Raw genomic sequence first — 18,192 nt, 5'->3', positions numbered from 1 at the left:
AGTGGATGAAGGGAAGGCGGTGGATGTTGTCTACCTGGAGTTCAGCAAGGCCTTTGACAAGGTCCCTCATGGGAGGTTAGTTAGGAAGGTTCAGTCACTGGGTATACGTGGGGAGATAGTAAATTGGATTAGACACTGGCTCAATGGAAGAAGCCAGAGAGTGGTTATGGAGGATTGCTTCTCTGAGTGGAGGCCTGTGACTAGTGGTGTGCCACAGGGATCGGTGTTGGGTCCATTGTTGTTTGTCATCTATATCAATGATCTGGATGATAATGTGGTAAATTGGATCAGCAAATTTGCTGATGATGCAAAGATTGGAGGTGTAGTGGACAGTGAGGAAGGTTTTCAAAGTTGGCAGAGGGATTTGGACCAACTAGAAAAATGGGCTGAAAAATGGCAAATGGAATTTAACGCAGACAAGTGTGAGATATTGCACATTGGAAGGACAAACCAAAGTAGAACGTACAGGGTAAATGGTAGGCCTCTGAAGAGTGCAGTTGAACAGAGGGATCTGGGAATACAGGTACAGAATTCCTTAAAAGTGACGTCACAGGTGGATAGGGTCGTAAAGAGTGCCTTTGGTACATGAGCCTTTATAAATCGGAGTATCGAGTATAAAAGTTGGAGTGTTATGTTAAGGTTATGTAAGGCATTGGTGAGGCCGAATTTAGAGTATTGCGTACAGTTTTGGTCACCTAGTTACAGGAAGGATGTAAATAAGGTTGAAAGAGTGCAGAGAAGGTTCACAAGGATGTTGCCGGGACTTGAGAAGCTGAGTTACAGAGAGAGATTGAATAGGTCGGGACTTTATTCCCTGGAGCGTAGAAGAATGAGGGGAGATTTGATAGAGGTGTATAAGATTTTGATGGGTATAGATAGAGTGAATGCAAGCAGGCTTTTTCCACTGAGGCTAGGGGAGAAAAAAACCAGAGGGCATGGGTTAAGGGTGAAAGGAGAAAAGTTTAAAGGGAATATTAGGGGAGGCTTCTTCACGCAGAGAGTGGTGGGAGTGTGGAATGAGCTGCCGGATAAAGTGGTAAATGCTTTTAACATTTAAGAAAAACTTGGACGGGTTCATGGATGAGAGGGGTGTGGAGGGATATGGTCCAAGTGCAGGTCAGTGGGACTAGGCAAAAAATGGTTCGGCACAGACAAGAAGGGCGAAAAGGCCTGTTTCTGGGCTGTAATTTTCTATGGTTCTATGGTTCTAATACTCTCACCAAGGCTCGTTATAACTGCAGCAAGACATTTTTATTCCTGTTCTCAGATCCCCTCACGATGAAGGCCAACAGGCCATTTGACTTTCTAATTGCCTGACGCACCCGCACGCTGGCTTTTTGTGACTCATGAACAAGGGCACCCAGGTCCCTTTGTACACCTGTACATTTACAAAATACCCTGCCTTTTTTTCTACAAAAATGAACAATTTCACACTTATTCACGTTATATTCCATCCATCATGCTCTAACCCATTCACTTAGTCTGTCTAAATCCCCTCAAAACCTCCTTGCATCTTTCTCACAGCTTATATTTGCTGTCATCAGAAAATTTGGAAATATTACAATTGGTTCCCACGTCCAAATCATTGATACAGATTGTGAACAGCTATAGACCTAGCATGGATCCTTGCTATTGCCCACTAGCAACAGCCTGCCATCCTGAGGAATGTCTGCTTATTCCTACTCCCTGCTTTTTGTCTGATAACCAATTCTCAATCCATTCTAGTACGTTTCCCCCAATCCCATGTGCTCTAATTTTATTTATTAACCGCCTGTGTTGGACCTTTTCAAGAGCGTTTTGAAAATCCAAATACATCATATCCACTGGTCATCCTTTATCTATGCTACAAGTAACATCCTCAAAAGAACACACAGGTTTGTCAAATAAGATTTCCCTTCATAAATCCATATTGACTCTGTCCAATTTTACCATTCTTTTCTAAATGTCCAGTTATCCAGGTGTCCAGGTGCATTGGCCATGCTAAATTCTCCCTCCTACCCGAACAGGCGTCACTGGAGTATGGCAACTAGGGGATTTTCACAGTAACTTCATTGCAATGTTAATATAAGCCTACTTGTGACGCTAATAAATAAACTTCAAAACTTTACTGATTTGGTTAACCCAGTCCATGTGTAAATTGAAGTCATCCATTATTGCTGTATCAGCCATGTTACATATATGTCTAATAACTTGATTTATTCCATGCCCAACATTACCACCACAAGTGGTGGCCTACAAAAATCTCCCAAAAATATTTGCTTCTTCTTGCTGTTTCTTAGCTCCACCCAAACTGATTCTCCATCTTGATCCTTCAACCTACGACCCTCTCTTACCAATGTACTGCTCTCATCTCGTATTAACAGCGCTACCCCACCTTCTATTCCTTTTGTCTATTCCTCCTAAATGCTGAAAATCCCTGGATATTTCGTTCCCAATCTTATCACCCTGTAACTGCATCTCTGTAATGTCAATAAAATCATACCAATTTACCTCAGTTTGCACATTCAAATCATCAACTTTTCTGTGAATGTTTTTTAAAGTTTAAAGTTTATTTATTAATATCACAAGTAGGCTTACATTAACACTGCAATGAAATTACTGTGAAAATCCCCTAGTCGCCACACTCCGGCACCTGTTCGGGTACACTGAGGGAGAATTTAGTGCGGCCAATGCACCTAACCAGCACATCTTTCGGATTGTGGGGGAAACCGGAGCACCCGAAAGAAACTCACTGGGAGAATGTGCAGACTCCGCACAGACAGTGACCCAAGCTGGGAATCGAACCCAGGTCCCTGGCGCTGTGAGGCAGCAGTGCTAACCACTGTGCCACCATGCCACCCATGCATAATTGCTACATGCATTCAGATACAGTGCCTTTAATTCTGCTTTTTGAACTTTATTCTCTATTCTGATCCTATTTGAGGCTTGTCTATGTTTCACTTGTCTTCTATTTTGACTTTATATTTTTCTACTTTTTCTAGCTTTACTTTCCTCGAATCTGAACTCTTTCCTAGGTTCGCATCATCCTGCCATCCAAACTTAAACCCTTCCTTAAGCACTGATGTATCTCCCAAAGGGAATATTAGTTATGGTCCTGCTAAGATGCAGCCACCCGTCTTGTGCAGGTCCCATCTGCCCCAGAGCCAGTCTCAATGCCTCAGAAAGCTGATGCCCTTCTTCCTACACCAGCTCCCCTGCCATGTATTGAATTCTCCTACTTCTAGGCTCACTGGTGTCTGGGCCTGGGAGTAATCCTGAGATTATGGCTTCAGAGGTCCTGTTTTTCAATCTCCTTCCCAGTTTCCTGAAATCTGCTTTCAGGACTTCATCCCCTTTCCTAGCTAAGTGATGTGGACCGACATTGTTCATGACCTCTGGCTGTTCACCCTCCCAGAAGAATGTCCTGCAGCCACTCCATGACATCTTTTGTTCCTCTAACTAATGAACCCCAATCACTACTGCTCTTCTCTTCTTCCTCCTTCCTTCCTGCACAGCTAAGTTACTCATGGTGCCACAAACCTTACTCTGACTGCACTACTCTGACGAACCATCACCCTTACCAGGATCCAAAACGGAAAACTACTAAGCAAGCAGGACCTCCCTGGTTACTGTGGACTGTCTAGCAATCACCCGTTCCCTTTCTGCCTGCATGCTCCTAGCCTAGGATGTGACAACCTCCCTGGATGTTCTATCCACATAACTCTCAGCCTCCAATGCACCACAGTGACTCCAGCCACTGAATCCCGGAGCTCAGTTTCTGCAGTTGGTGACAACACTTCCTGCCTTTGTGGTTGTCGAGGACACCAGCAGCATCCATGATTTCCCACATACTACAGGACACCCATTCAATGTAACAGCGTTGCCCTGCCACGTACATAGCATTACTTTACAAACACAGCCAAATATCTCAATTGACACTTAGGGGTTCTTGGCTTGTAACAGACCAAAATGAGAAGGCTGATTCAGGAAGGTACCAAATTAACACATCAAGAGACTTTGTCTGGAACAAACAGCGTCGTAGTTGAAGCATCAGTGAGAGTGCGTAAACCTCCAAACAACTCATCTACACAATCCTTGAAGCACGACATACCCATCATGCGGTAGAGTCTACGGATCACAGATTGGCCCTTTCAGCACTCGAACCATGGTGGAAACAAGTCAACCTTGATTCTGAGGGACTGCCTAAGAGGAAGAAGAAGGGCATCATGGAGAATCATAGAATGCTCCAGTGCAGAAGGAGGCCATTTGGCCCATCGAGTCTGCACTGACCACAATCCCACCCAGGCCCTATCCCCATAACCCCATGTATTTACCCTAGCTAATCCCCCAGACACTAAGAGACGATTTAGCACGGCCAATCCACCTAGCCTTCACATCTTTGGACTGTGGGAGGAAACCGGAGCACCCACCGGAGGAAACCCACGCAGACACGGGGAGAATGTTCAAACTCCAGACAGACAGCGACCCAAGCCGGGAATCGAACCTGGGTCCCTGGCGCTGTGAGGCAGCAGTGCTAACCACTGTGCCACCGTGCTGCACGTGTCATAATAGCAAGTATCATTCATACACCATTACTTGTTCAGAGTATTGTGAACAGCCATTGCAGTTCTGGGTGTATTTTTGTAATAACCACAAGATGGAACTTGGGAGCCAGTTATATTCATTTTCTCAAAAAGAAAATCGATATCAAGGGATGAAATATTTCATTTCAGACTGTAAAATTTCCCCAGAAATCTCCGGAATAGAAAAGGACTTGGCAAACAATTAACCACAAATGCTGGAAATCTGAAATTAAATTTGAAATCAGTCAGTGTCTCAAAGCAAAGTCTGTTTTCTAACTTCAGGCAGCATGTGTCAGCATTTACAGAATTGTCTATCTTTATACTGTTGGTTATCATTTCATTCTCAAAATCGATAGAAACATTAAAACTTTTTTGATTCACTCGTGGGACATGGGCGTCGCTGGCTGGCCAGCATTCATTGCCCATCCCTAGTTGCCCTTGAGAAGGTGGTGGTGAGCTGCCGTCTTGAATCGCTGCAGTCTACTTGCTATGGGTTGACCCACAATGCTGCAAGGAATTCCAGGATTTGACCCGGCGACTGTGAAGGAACGGTGATATATTTTCAAGTCAGGATGGTGAGTGGCTTGGAGGGGAACTTTCAGATGGTGGTGTTCCCATGTATCTGCTGCCCTTGTTCTTCTTGATGGAAGTGGCCGTGGGTTTGGAAAGTGCTGTCTAAGGACCTTTGGTGAGTTGCTGCAGTGCATCTTGTAGATAGTACACACTGCTGCTACTGAGCGTCGGTGGTGGAGGGAGTGGATGTTTGTGGATGTGGTGCCAATCAAGCTTTGTCCTGGATGGTGTCAAGCTTCTTGAGTGTTGTTGGAGCTGCACCCATCCAGGCAAGTGGAATAGAACTTATCATACTGACCCCATTGAATGGTGATTCCACATTCCTAAAGAGGTGGTTGTGAGCTGTTGATTGGGGATAAAAAGTAATTTCACTATTGGTCAGTAGATTTGCAGTGACAGTTTTGCTGCAGGTGAGTTTGGTACGCAAGTCACAAAATTCTGCTGTCCATATTCCATTTTGTTCAAATATCACCTTTGTCCTCATTAAATCAAATTTGTCTCCAATTTGCAGAACTCCCCTCCCAGCCACCAGTTTAAAGTTCTCATTCTCAAGTTTAAACCCCTTCACGGCCCTCATCCCTCTCTTTAGTCACATCATATAGAATCCCTGCAGTGCAGAAGGGAGCCCATCAAGTTTACACCAACTCTCCGAGAGAGCATCTTACCCAACCTATACATCCTTGGATACTAAAAGGGCAATTTCGCATGGTCAATCCACATAATCTGCACATCTTTGAACACTAAGGGGCAATTTATCATGGCCAATTCACCTAACATACACATCTTTGGATTGTGGGAGGAAACCCACGCAGACACGAGGAGAATGTGCACACTCCACACAGTCACCCGAGTCCGGAATCGAGCCCAGGTCCCTGATGCTGTGAGGCAGCAGTGCTAACCACGGTGCCACCGTGCTGCCCTAATCTCCTGCCCTCCGCAGCAGCCCCCTGGCCTTTCAGCACACCATCAGCTGCTGCCCCTCCAGTCATCATAGACCCCAGTTCTGGAATTTCCTCCTCAAACCCCTCTATCTTCCTGTCTTCCTTTTAAATCCAATCTCCGACCATGCAAATGGCCAACATATCTGAAGCTCTCCGACTTTGGTAGCATCCTTGAATTGCGCCTCTTTGGAGCTCCCTGGGATACTTCCAAATTTAAGATAAATGCAGAACAGTTGCTGTAAAGGTGCAGCTATTTAACACTGAAAGTATTCAGTTCACCGGGTAGCAAGGTTGATGGATGCCAATTAGTTTATCAGATTGGATATCTGCACCAACTTGCTTCAACAAAGAATGATTTGGCTTCTTCATTAATCAGCTACATATCTTCCAGCTGGGGTGACTGAATTCATTTGAGTTCACCACAGGAAGTTGCCAGACGGAATCTGAAGAGATTCCAATTCGTGGCCTTAGAATTAACAAGAGAAATCATACCCGAAGAGGTCACTCAGGTATAATAAAGGCTACGAGAAAACTTCAGCTGGGAATTAGCATAAAACAGATGGTTTACTCAGCTGGAAGATGATCCACAAGTTAGTGAAGCAGCGAGAGAATATTCCATCCACTTTTATGGCACTGTTGATGTTTCTGGTGCATTGTGTAGTTACAGGGTCAGCATAAGAGAAGGTTTTCAAAATCTGGATTGTAAATTTTGTTTTATTTTGCATAGAATAAACCGGCGCTGTGAATGATCATTGTCCTTTTGTGTTACTGGAGTGCCCAGTAGTGTTGCCAATTAAAGGATTGAGAAAGCTCGTATGAGGGCACTTGCCAATTCATAGCACCCAACTCAACAAAGAACAAAGAACAAAGAACAATACAGCACAGGAACAGGCCCTTCGGCCCTCCAAGCCCGCGCCGCTCCCCGGTCCAGGATTGAATCCTGAATCCAGGATCCCCGCCCAATTTTCCAGCCTATCTACATACCAATATCCTATCCACCGAGCTGTCCCCCACAGCTACGATGCTTTGTTCATTACAACCTATTAACTCACCCCCACCCCCCATTCCAGACCATGTGATCTCCAGGGAGAGGCGAAAACCCAGAGTGAAAAACCCCAGGGCCAATATGGGGAAAAAAAAATCTGGGAAATTCCTCTCCGACCCCCTGAGGCGATCGAAACGAGTCCAGGAGATCACAATGGCCCTGATCGGAAAATGCTTCCCAACCCTAGTCATTTCCACTTCCACGAGAAACAAGGAACAATTAGCCCGCGCCGCTCCCTGGTCCAAACTAGACCACTCTTTTGTATCCCTCCATTCCCACTCCGTTCATATAGCTGTCTAAATAAGTCTTAAACGTTCCCAGTGTGTCCGCCTCCACCACCTTGCCCGGCAACACATTCCAGGCCCCCACGACCCTCTGTGTGAAATATGTCCTTCTGATATCTGTGTTAAACCTCCCCCCCTTCACCTTGAACCTATGACCCCTCGTGAACGTCACCACCGACCCGGGGAAAAGCTTCCCACCGTTCACCCTATCTATGCCTTTCATAATTTTATACACCTCTATTAAGTCTCCCCTCATCCTCCGTCTTTCCAAGGAGAACAACCCCAGTTTCCCCAATCTCTCCTCATAACCAAGCCCCTCCATACCAGGCAACATCCTGGTAAACCTCCTCTGTACTCTCTCCAAGGCCTCCACGTCCTTCTGGTAGTGTGGCGACCAGAACTGGACGCAGTATTCCAAATGCGGCCGAACCAACGTTCTATACATCTGCAACATCAGACCCCAACTTTTATACTCTATGCCCCGTCCTATAAAGGCAAGCATGCCATATGCAAGGGAAAACTCATATATCAAGGGGCTTAATGCATTCCCTGCCTTACTCTAATAGACATGTGGTGATGTGAACCCACAATAAAGTAAACAGGGTAGATGAAAGAAGAGTGTTCCTGATATTGGGGGTGTCCAGAACCAGGGGTCGCAATCTAAGGATACAGGATAGACCATTTAGGACAGAGATGAGAAGAAATTTCTTCACCCAGAGAGTGGTCAACCTATGGAGTTTGCTCTGACAAAAAGTAGTTGAGACCAAAACATTGGATGTTTTCAAGAAGCAGTTAGATATAGCACTTGAGGTGAAGGGGATCAAAGGATATGGGGGGGAAGGCAGGATCAGGCTATTGAGTTGGATGATCAGCCATGATCATAATGAATGGGTGGCATAGTGGTTAGCACTGCTGCCTCACAGCTCCAGGAACCCGGGTTCAATTCCGGCCTCGGGTCTGTGTGGATTTTGCACGTTCTCCCCGTGTATGCGTGGGGTTATTCTGAAAGACGTGCGGGTTAGGTTGACTGGCAATGGTAAATTGCCCCTTCGTGTCAGGGGATTAGTAGGGTAAGTACATGGGGTTAGGGGGATAGGGCCTGGGTACATTGTGGTCGGCGCAGACTTGATGGGCCAAATGGCCTCCTTCTGCATTGTAGGGATTCTATGACTCTATGAATGGTGACGCAGGGCCAAATGTCGTCGTCCTGGCCCTATTTTCTATGTTTCTCTATGAGATTCACACACAAAAGCTACAGTCTGCAGAGAAGGTATATCCCGCAAGTTTTAAATCGCTTAAAAATAATAATTCTAACGCCCTTCACCCGTGAAAACTGGGCACACATTGAGTTTAATGTTAAACTCAATCAACAACTTGCACATACACAGCGACTTTAGTGGGGTGCAGACCCTAGGGCATTGGATAGGAGCATTTTCAAACCAGATTTGACACAGAGTTCCGAAGAAGAGCTATATCAGACTCAAAATGTGGACGGGTGTTTCTCTCTTCACAGCTGCTTTCACACCAGTTGGGTTTTCAAGCATTTTCTGTTTAATTTGATATCTCCATTGCACCCGCAGTGTTCCACTTTTACTAAAATTTGACAATGAGCTATATTAGGTGATATTAGGACAGGTGACCAAAAACTGAATCGAAGAGGTAGGTTTTGTAGACGGGGAGAGCGAGGTAGAAAGGTGAAATGGTTTAGGGTATTAATTCCAGAGCAGAGGATATAGGCAGCTGGAGGCACGGACACCCAGAGCGGAGTGATCGAGGATGCACAAGATCGCCTTGTGTGTGAGTGATTTATTTTGCAACAGGTCAAGGCAGTAAACATATCTTAAGGCATGGGTGACTTTGACTCTGAGATATCACCTGGATTCCCCAACATGTTATTGTTCACCTTTCCCCTATTCACTGCCTGTTGCAAACAAAGTGTGAGTTTCCTCAGTTGATGCACCAGCAACGCAGTGTGACTTTGTCAAATGGAAATGCCCATCCAAAGGTCCACCAGAATTAGGGTTGCAGAAGGGATTTCATTATGTTAAATAATGCTTATAGTTTATAGTGCAACGTTGTGTCTATTTTTGTCAGTGGTCTTGCAGTTCTTTAAAGGGGGTACAGAGGAGGCTCGGTAGGGTGTTGCCTGGGATGGAGCATTTGAGATATAAGGAGCTTGTCCTATGAGGAACGGTTGAGGACTCTGGGTCTGTACTCATTTAGAAGGATGAGGGGGGATTTTATTGAAACTTACAGGATACTGCCAGGCCTGGATAGAGTGGACGGGAAAGGATGTTTCCACTAGTAGGAAAAATTAGAACCAGAGGGCACAACCTCAGGCTAAAGGGATGATCCTTTAAAACAGATGAGGAGGAATTTCTCCAGCCAGAGGGTGGTGAATCTGTGGAACTCTTTGCCGCAGAAGGCTGTGGAGGCCAGGTCACTGAGTGTCTTTAAGACAGAGATAGATAGGTTCTTGATTAATAAGGGGATCAGGGGTAATGGGGAAAATGCAGGAGAATGGGGATGAGAAAAATATCAGCCATGATTGAATGGCAGAGCAGACTCGAAGGGCCGAGTGGCCTAATTCTGCTCCCGTGTCTTATGGTCTTATAGGAGAGACTGTATAGGCTTGGATTGTTTTCTCTAGCGCAGAGAAGGCTGAAGGGGGACATGGTTGAGGTGTATAAGATTAAGAGAGGTACAGACAGGATGAATAGGAAGCAGCATCTCCCCTTGGTTGAGGGGTCGGTCACAAGGGGGCATAGTTGTGGGTAAGAGGCAGGAGATTCAGAGGGGGTTTGAGAGAAAATCTTTTCACTCAGAGAGTGGTGAGAATCTGGAATACACTGCCTGGGAAGGTAGTGGAGGCTGGGAACCTTACAATCTTTAAAAACACCAGTTAAAGTCCAACAGATTTATTTGGAATCACGAGCTTTTGGGGTGCTGCTCCTTCATCGGCAGCGCTCCAAAAGTTCCTGATTCCAAATTACCTGTTGGAGTTTAACCTGGTGTTGTGAGACTACTTACTGTGCCCACCCCAGTCCAACACCGGCATCTCCACATCATGGCAATCTTTAAAAAGTATTTGGACAAACACTGAAAACATTATAACATTCAAGGGTATAGAACAAGTGCAGGAAAATTGGATTAGTGCAACTTTAGTGGTAGTTATTGTCGATACAGACTTGATGGGGCGAAGAGCCTTTTCTGCACTGTATGATCCTATGACTCTATGACTGTAGAGCAGAAATATATTTGGCAGCAAAGCTCTGATATGAATCATTGAGGGAAAGTCAGGACAGGTTTATCAAATTCTCAGATAAAAGATGTCAATAAACCTGGCCGGTAATTTACAGTTTGGTGAGGATTACATTAATATTTTGGTCTGTCTTGCAACTTTTATCATTTTGTCTTTAAGCCTCTCTCTCTCTCTCTCTCTCTCCCTTGTGGCGTGTTTGTTTTATTCTGCTTCTGGATAATCTCTCTCTCTCTCTCCCCCTCTCTCTCTCTGCCAGTTGTTTCCATCCTGTTGTTTGCATCTTGGCCACAAGAGGATGCAAACTGTCTGCAAACGCACAGATTGAAAAGGGCCAATGTTGGCAGGAAGGGGATGAGGTGAGGGCAAAGGGAGAGATTTGCAATTCAAGGATCAGTATTCTGAGGCCAGTGGGATTAATTACTGTCAAGAAACTGGCAATATTTCAATCTAGAGTAATTAAAAAGATAAAGTTAAAATATTGGGATAGGGTTGTGAGTCCATTTGCCTTGGCAAGACACTGTAGTGATGTCCATCCTCTCCCGCAGATTGGTCAATAAGTGTCCCATTACTCCTACTCACACAACTGACACATGTACAATAGTAATTAACAGCCCCAAACTCCAGGTGATAGTCCAATAATGGGGATGCAAGTTTTATTTTTATTCATTCAGGAAATGTAGCTGTAACTAGTGTGTAATGATGGTTGTGTGCATGTGGAATATGTGAGGAACTAAGACTCATGCTGTACATTTTAATAAAATATATATATTCTCATTGCTAGCGGCAATTGGGGCGGCACGGTGGCACAGTGGTTAGCACTGCTGTTTCACAGCGCCAGGGACCCAGGTTCAGTTCCCGGCTTGGGTCACTGTCTGTGTGGTGTTTGCACATTCTCCCCGTGTCTGCGTGGGTTTCCTCCGGGTGCTCCGGTTTCCTCCCATAGTCCAAAGAGCTGAGGGTTAGCTGGATTGACCATGCTAAATTGCCCCTTAATGTCAGGGGGAATTAGCTAGGGTAAATGCATGGGGCTATGGGGATAGGGTCTGGGTGGGATTGTGGTCAGTGCAGACTTGATGGGCCGAATGGCCTCCTTCTGCACTGTAGAATTCTATGATTCTAGCCCTAAAATTTTAAAAACTAAACAGAGATCCTTGAAATAGCTGAATATATGTCTGTCTGTGACCCCTAAACAAAATAAGCCATGATGCAGTTTCAGGGGAACTCGTTATCTCTGAGGAGCCACTAACTACTACCTGTGGATTGCATAGCACCACCACTTCAAAAAGAGCTATACAAAGGCCATCTGCAGGCCAGCGCGCTTTCTTTCAATCCATAATGGCTGAGACATTTAGCAATCTTCTTAACCCAGCCAGATTTCAAATAATGGATACAAATCCTTTGCTGGACACTGGGTGGATAGGTAGGAGGTCATGTGACATGTGCCTCTGGCTTGTTGAACAAGTTAATATTGCCTTGCTGAGCTGAATAGCCCAGTCTGCTCTTAATCATCTGACTAGCGGCCTCACAGACAAGGATCTCTACCAATATTGAGCATATGGTCCTATCTGTCGTGTTTCTGCTTGGAATTCTGTACCATCGCTTTCAAAATGGATGCCTATCTCATCATTACAGTCAGAAAAGTGAATTATATCAAATTGATTTTCAGCCCACTGACCTCTGTAAAGCAATACCTCATTGGACTTTGAACTGGACTCTGGAACCCAGGTGAAGCAATGGCCAGAAAATTCCTTACTTGGCAGCTTCAGATTAATTCGAACATCTTTGATTCCCTTGGGAATGTTTACAACCCGAGTCAATATCGTGAGTTTGAACCCAGTACTAGAACTAACATAGAATCCCGACAATGCAGAAGCCATTCAGCCCATTGAGTCTGCACTGATATCCCACCCAGGCCCTATCCCCGTAACCCCATGTATTTACCCAGCTAATTCCCCTGACACCAAGGGACAATTTAGCATGGCCAATCCACCTAACCCGCACATCTTTGGAGTGTGGGAGGAAACCGGAGCACCCGAAGGAAAGCCACACAGACACGAGGAGAACGTGCAGACTCCACACAGACAGTGACCCAAGCCAGGGATCGAACCCGGGTCCCTGGCGCTGTGAGGCAGCAGTGCTAACCACTGTGCCACCGTGCTGCCTTACTTTCCCCTTGATGAAGTAGGTAAAGTGGGTGTTCAAGCGACAGGAACAGAATGCTGGGGTTAAATGATCAATCATTTCATTTAAGTTTCTTTTAACTGGTTATGACACTCAGCGTGGGGTTGAATTGGAGGAACTGGAGGAAACTGAAATCAACAAATTGTGAATTAAATTCCTAGAATGAAAATACAATTCTGACTGAATAATTATCAATGAATTACAGATTGCAGAATTATATCTGCATATTAATTGAAGTCAAACCCTTAAGCAAAACATGTTTTGTGTAATTTTACAACACAGTAACAGTTTTTTCAGAGGATTTGGGCACTGCTCACTGGACCAATGTTCATTAAGAGTCAACCACATTAGGAGTCATACGTTGGACAGACAAGGATAGCAGATTTCCCTCCCTTAAGGGCATTAATGAACCAGACAGGTCTTTATGAGAAAGCAACTTATTGCAAATGCAAGAATCTGAAACAAAAACAGAAAATGCTGGAAGATCCCAGCAGGTCTGACAGCATCTGTGGAGAGAGAATAGAGCCACCGTTTCGAGTCTGGATGACCCATCTGGATGCTGCCAGACCTGGGGAGGTTCTCCAGCATTTTCTGTTTTGGGGGGTTTTATGACAATCAGCAGTGCTTTCATTGTCAACATTAGACTTTTGATTGAAATTTGACCATCTGCCATGGTGGGAATTGAGCCCAGGTCCCCAGAGAATGGCTCTCTGGATTACTGATTCAGCATCAATACCGCCTCCCCATATTCAACCTGACTGTTTCATTCTGATGCTTAGAACATAGAACAGTACAGCACAGAACAGGCCCTTCGGCCCACGATGTTGTGCCGAGCTTTATCTGAAACCAAGATCAAGCTATCCCACTCCCTATCATCCTTATGAGCTTATGCTCCACATGAACCTCTTCTCATCTTACTTCATTTTACCCTATCACTGTATCCTTTTATTTTTTTCTCCTCATCCAACTTCCTCTTAAAACCACCTCTACTATTCACTTTAGCCACTCGCTGTGGTCGAGAGTTACACAAGCTAATCAAACTCTGGGTTAAAGAAGATTTCTTGCATTCCCTGTTGGATTTATTAGTAAGCATCCCATATTCATAACTGAAGCAGAAACATTACTACATCTACCCAATCGAATCACCTCATCAATTTAAAGATCTTGCTCAGGTCACATTCCAGTTTTCACTTTTGTACAGACTCTGGGGTGGCACGGTGGCACAGTGGTTAGCACAGCTGCTTCACAGTGCCAGGGATCTGGGTTCGATTCTCGGCTTGGATCACTATCTGTGCAGAGTCTGCACATTCTCTCCGTGTCTCCGTCAGTTTCCTCTGGGTGTTCTGGTTTCCTCCCACATTCTGAAAGATATGCTGGTTAGATGCATTGACCCAAACAGGCGCCAGGCTGTGGTGACTAGGGGAATTTCACAGTAACTTCATTGCAGTGTTAATGTAAGCCTTACTTGTGACGAATAAATAAACTGTACTTGATTTTGGAAAGCGGTTAAACTTCTTTTGTCGCACAATGTACATGACAGAATTGACATTGCAATTCTGTTGGAGTTGTAGGCACACGTGTACATGCCTACACAGCATCTTTACTCGGCATCTTCCCCCTGCTGTTCAGGGTGTTAAATCCATTCACTTGTTAAAGGTCAAATGTGTGCAGTGCACGCTTGATATTTCCCATAGGTTTGCCCTGGCAGATGAAGCTCTGGATTGGGACATTATCAATGAAACTCTGGGACTTGTGGATATGAACCTTGATAAGTTTACATGGCTTTGGATCAGGGACAATGGCTACCACTTGTTTGGGAGAAATCAGAAGAGAAAAAGGCAAACAGCATATGGCATCCTGGGCTTTATTAATCGGGGCATAGAGTTCAAGAGCAAAGAGTTTATGTTGACCTTGCACAAGACGCTAGCTTGACCTCAGCTGGAAAGCTATGTCCAACTCTGGGTCCACACTTTAGGAAATATGTGAACATGATGTGGAGATGCTGGCGTAGGACAGGGGCAGGCACAGTCAGAAGTCTCACAACACTAGCTTAAAATCCAACAGGTTTATTTGGTAACACAAGCTTTTGGAGCGCTGCCCCTTCATCAGGTGAGTGAAGAGTTGGGTTCACAAATAGGGCATATGTAGGCACAGACTTAATTTACAAAATAATGATTGGAATGCGAGTCTTAGCAGGTAAACAAGTCTTTACAGGTGCAGACAATGTGAGTGGAGAGAGGGTGAAGCACAGGTTAAAGAGATGTGTATTGTCTCAAGCCAGGACAGTTAGTGAGATTTTGCAAGCCCAGGCAAGTCGTGGGGGTTACAGATAGGTGACCCCTATCTGTAGGTGAATTGTTCATTCAGAACCTTGGTGCAGACTCGATGGACTGAATGGCCTCCATCTGTGCTGTAATAATTCTGTGATTCTAAGAATCTTTTAAATCTTGAATACATGGCTAAAAAAATACATTCTCCTTCCAAAACCCCAGCAATCCCCTTTAGTATCTTTATGTAAATAAGCTTGTTGCCTTGTATTTCTGAACTATTCCAAGTAATTAATGCCATTAAACCTGTGACAGTAGAGGCTCCAGGAACAGGGGGGGGGTCACGTCGGTGAGGTTCTCGACAGGTTTGGCCCATCGAGGGGGCCACTCTGGGGGTGCAAAGGTCAGTATAGCCCAGGGGGAGAGGGACATGGCCGGGCAGTGCCCTGGTAATGACCTGGCAGTGCCTCTGGCACAGGTTGGCACTGTCAGGTTGACACTGGCAGTGCCATCCTATGCTGGAGAGTGCCAGGAGTGGGCGCTAGGGGGAGCCTTACTGGGTGGGCCCATCTATTTATAGCGGGGGAGAGTGGGCACAGAGGGGGGTGTGTGAATTCCAGTGATGATGGGGGTTGGGGGGGAGAGGTGGATGGGGATGCTTGTGGTGATTATGGGGGGGCACGAGGGGGATGGGGATGTGGGTGATGATCAGGGGGGGGTGGAGGGGATCATCATTTGATTTATTATTGTCACATGTATTAGTATACAGTGAAAAGTATTGTTTCTTGTATGCTATGCAGACAAAGCATACTGTTCATAGAGAAGGAAACAAGAGAGTGCAGAATGTAGTGTTACAGTCATAGCTAGGGTGTAGAGAAAGATCAACTTAATGCGAGGTAAGTCCATTCAAAAGTCTGACAGCAGCAGGGAAGAGGCTGTTCTTGAGTCGGTTGGTACGTGATCTCAGACTTTTGTATCTTTTTCCCGACGGAAGAAGGTGGAAGAGAGAGTGTCCAGGGTGCGTGGGGTCCTTAATCATGCTGGCTGCTTTGCCGAGGCAGCGGGAAGTGTAGACAGAGTCAATGGATGGGAGGCTGCTCTGCGTGATGGATTGGGCTACATTCACGACCTTTTGTAGTTTCTTGCAGTCTTAGACAGAGCAGGAGCCATACCAAGCTGTGATACAACCAGAAAGAATGCTTTCTATCGATGAGGATGCTAGCAATGATCATTGGGGGTGAGGGGGAGAGGTGGGGGGGGGGGCATGGAATAAGCTTTGTGTTCCAATCGGGCACCCTTTAAAGATGGCGCCCTGATCTCAGTGAAGCCTGTTGCCGCCTTGACAGAGTGATGATGTAAACCATGTCCATTATGAGGATCAAACTCTGGAGAGAAAACTGGCCAGTAGAGTTGGAGACCATTCCCATTATCTGGGGCAGAAATGGTCGCCGCTGAATTACTTCCTGTAACGAGGCCTCGCTGTAGTTGGAGGACCCCAGCCTGAAAACTCTTACAGCAGCTGATCTTCGCACTTGCCCTCTCCGCCACACCTGAAATCCTCTCGAGGGTGAAAATCCAGTCCAATTTCTGCTCTGCAGGGCATTGTGCTTTGGAAGGCCAGTTGATATTTCATTACTTGCTTCCAATTCTATCTGGAATGCACATTGTGATTTGCTCTTTATCACTCAAAATGCTTCAAGCCCTAAAGAGCACAAGTATAACCTTTCAGCTTCTACACCCTGGAGACAACTCCACAGCCTTTGAAACCCCGCTGATTAAAGTCATCTATGAATCATCACTGGGCAGCTAACGAGAAGCTTGCTGTTCTAAAATGAAGTCCCTTGTCAGCAGTGACTCACAAGGGATCTTTCTGCCTTTGCTTGGACTGCATAAGATTCACTACTAGATGGAGATTATTTTCATTAAAAGGACACCAAAGGACACAATTCATCAAATAGCATTAAACAAAGAAACTCTGCAAGAGATAAAATCACATTGACGTGAGAGTGCGTTAATCCCATGGGTTTAAACTCACTCACTTTAATCATTCCAGTGATCACGCAGACATGGGGAGAACATACAAACTCCACACAGTCACCCGAGGCCAGAATCGAACCCGGGTCCCTGGCGCTGTGAGGCAGCAGTGCTAACCACTGTGCCACCGTGCCGCCCGATTAGAGTTCGTTCCATCTAATTCCGGCCAAGGTTTTATTTAAAACAGACATGCTTAAGGCTTTGAAAGTGATGAGTTCAGAAATTCGGTCCCGGTTATTTCTAGAGTATAAGGCAGTGAAATGTCAGAAGTGATCTTCCCCGGTACTCACAGGCGATGTGGGAGTATTGCCAACTTAGTTTAGCAGCTGGCTGTGTCATTAAACCTTATTCCTTACTTCAAGCAGGTGTCCAATTGTAATGTGGCTTCGCACACAGCTTGCTGAGTCTCAGGTGGAATATCCAGCACTTATTCCACTCTGTCACAGCAGCAACTCCATTCCAAGGAGAGTGGAATTTAGGGGAGACGATGGCCTAGTGGTATTAATCCAGAAACTCAGCTAATGTTCTGGGGACCTGGGTTTGAATCCCACCACGGCAGACGATGGCATTTGAATTCAATAAAAAATATCTGAAAATACAAATTTACTGATGCCCATGAAACCCTTGTTGATTGTCGGAAAAACCCATCTGGTTCACTGTTGTCTTTCAGGGAAGGAAATGTGTTGTCCTTACCTGGTCTGGCCTACATGTGACTCCAGAGCTACATCAACTGTCTCAACTGCCCTCGGGTAACTAGGGATGGACAATGAATGCTGGGCAGCCAGTGACACCCATGTCCCACGAATGAGTAAAAAGGTGATCTCGTTGGCTGTGAAGTCGTTTGGGTCATTCTGGCCTCATGAAAGGCGCTACCTAAATGCAGGTATTTCCTTCATTCTATTTTACCAATGTCGTGGCATTGGTAAAATAGAATGAAGCTGAGATGGACAGATTTTTAATCAGTAAGGGAATCGAGAGTTATGGGGACAAAGCGGGAAAGTGGAGTTGAGGATTATCACATCAGATCAGTCATGATCTCATAG

Source organism: Mustelus asterias, chromosome 2 (assembly GCF_964213995.1).
Source record: "Mustelus asterias chromosome 2, sMusAst1.hap1.1, whole genome shotgun sequence".
In the NCBI taxonomy this organism is placed as follows: Eukaryota; Metazoa; Chordata; class Chondrichthyes; order Carcharhiniformes; family Triakidae; genus Mustelus; species Mustelus asterias.
The sequence above is the reverse complement of the archived record's forward strand: the minus strand, read 5'-3'. Positions refer to the sequence as shown.